Here is a 2,500-nt window from a genome sequence, read left to right as displayed (position 1 = left end):
TATTTTATGGGTGTTAAGGCACAAGAAAGTAGATGAACACGTGGTGGGCATCATCCAGAACGCCTACGATCGGTGTACGACCTCGTTCAAAAGCAATGGCGAGTCGACTCGAGAAATTAGCATACGTGTTGGTGTCAAACAGGGTGACCCCATGTCACCCCTGCTCTTCAATCTTGCCATGGACCCTTTGATATGCACCCTAGAGTCACACGGAGTTGGGTACTCCATTGATACCGACCACGTGACAGCTCTTGCGTTTGCTGATGATTTGGTGTTGGTGAGCGAATCTTGGGTTGGTATGGCCGCCAATCTAGTGATCTTGGAATCATTTTGTGGGCTATCGGGATTGGAGGTTCAGGCCAGAAAGTGCCAGGGCTTCATGATAAGCCCAACCAAAGATTCATATACGGTGAACAACTGCGACCCATGGACTATCAAAAATAAAGATGTCCATATGATCCAACCTGATGAATCAACGAAATACCTTGGTCTGAAAATTGGCCCTTGGACTGGCACTATACAGCCTGATCTACATTGTCAGCTAAAGACATGGATCTCGAAAATCGATGAGGCGCCTCTGAAGCCAACTCAGAAGGTTGAACTACTCAATGCCTATGCCCTACCCAGATTGTTATATCCTGCAGACCACTCGGACTGCAAGCAATCAACTCTCCGTGGGTTGGACCAAGAGATTAGAAAGGCGGTAAAAGGATGGCTCCACCTTCCCGCTTCAACTTGTGATGGACTGTTATATGCCAGAGCCCGAGACGGAGGCCTTGCCATCTTGAAACTGGAAAAAACAATCCCTTCGGTTCAAGTTAGAAGGCTGCAACGTATAGCAAACTCGTCCGATGCTATCACCCATAATATTGTGTCCTCGCAGGGTATGGAGGAAGAATACCGTAATTTGTGGGTACGAGCAGGGGGTGACAGTGATGCAATCCCAACATTCGTTCTCAGGGACTCGGTGTCAAAAGAACCTGTATATCCGAGACCCTGCGATTGGAGGGAGCATGAATTTCAGAGATGGTGCGAAAAGCCGGTTCAAGGAAGGGGCATTGTAAACTTTGCGCATGATAGAATCAGTAATGCTTGGTTGAGGCCATGGTGCGGCTTTAAACAATGCTTTTTTATCGCAGCACTACAACTAAGGGCAAATATTTACCCAACAAGAGAAAGCTTGAACAGAGGCAGAGATGGGGCCTTACGTTCCTGCAGGAAATGCTCTGCCAGACTCGAGTCCCTTTCGCACATTCTCGGTCAATGTCCTGCAGTACAGAAAGCAAGAATTGCGCGACATAACAAGATCAGTAACATTCTGGCAGACGAAGCGGCTAGATTGGGCTGGTCTGTATACAAAGAGCCACGGTTCATATCCGAGACGGGAGAGATGAGAAAGCCTGACCTCGTGTTTGCAAAAGATGAGGAGGCGGTTGTGATCGATGTCACCGTCCGTTTTGAGCTTTCAAAGAATACCTTGTCAGATGCTGCCTCGCACAAAGTTTCGTACTATACCCCTCTTGGTGATCAAGTCAAAGTGCTGACGAAGGCTAGCAAGGTCACATTCTTTGGATTCCCGGTTGGGGCAAGAGGAAAGTGGCCCCTTGAGAATAACGAGGTACTTACCTCCCTGGGCCTGACCAAACCCAGAACGACATCACTGGCCAAGATGATTTCCCGCAGAACGCTGCTTTTCTCTCTTGATATTCTGAGAATGTTCTGTGGAAATTATGCGGTCTATGAACAGTCATAGACAACCTCCGAAACAAATAATAGTTTTGTTTTAAGATGTCATTTGTTTTAGATTGATTTTGTTATTTTCGAAGGTGAAGTCGGTTTTTATTTCATTTTACTATTTTCCACAATTTAGATTGTTATTTTCCAAGACGAAGTCTTGGTTCTTTTTTTTTATTGTTAGTTTTTTTTTAACACGTCGTATTTGTTACTTTAGAGCTTAGAGGGGACTTTATTTTCGCCTTACTATTTTCTGCCTACAAAGAAGATTAAAAATAAGCTTTTTTCAAGATGGTTTTGTTATTTTCCAAGGTGAAGTCTTGGTATTCTTATTTTACTATTTTCCATAAAGAAGACCTTTCTTTTAGATTTTGTTATTTTCCAAGACGAAGACTTGGTATTTTTATTATATTGCTATTTTTTTACACGAAGCTTATTCAAGAGCACTTATATAGATTAGACTTTGTTATTTTAATTCTTTATTTTTTGGACTACATCAGTTCGAGAGTCCTGTAACTTACTATTTTCTGCCTACAAAGAAGATTACAAATAAGCTTTATTTAAGATGTTTTAGATTAGATTTTGTTATTTTCCAAGGTGAAGTCTTGGTTTTTTTATTTTACTATTTTCCACAAAGAAGACTTTTCTTTTCTTTTAGATTTTGTTATTTTTCAAGACGAAGACTTGGTATTTTTTTTGCTATTTTTTTACAGGAAGCTTTATTCAAGAGCACTTATATAGATTAGACTTTGTTATTTTAATTCTT

The 2,500-nt window shown here is 41.6% G+C and overlaps 1 pseudogene; it reads left to right on the top strand.

The window, feature by feature from the left end:
• LOC142919124 (28S ribosomal RNA) overlaps nt 1–2,500 on the top strand; it is a 10,561-nt pseudogene that overhangs the window by 4,991 nt on the left and 3,070 nt on the right.

The sequence above is a fragment of the Petromyzon marinus genome, unplaced genomic scaffold (genome assembly GCF_048934315.1).
Source record: "Petromyzon marinus isolate PM22_M1 ecotype Great Lakes invasive population unplaced genomic scaffold, UKy_Petmar_22M1.pri1.0 PM_G_Scaffold_6, whole genome shotgun sequence".
NCBI lineage: Eukaryota > Metazoa > Chordata > Hyperoartia > Petromyzontiformes > Petromyzontidae > Petromyzon > Petromyzon marinus.
Note: the sequence above shows the minus strand (reverse complement) of the source record. Positions and strands in the feature narration are given on the sequence as shown.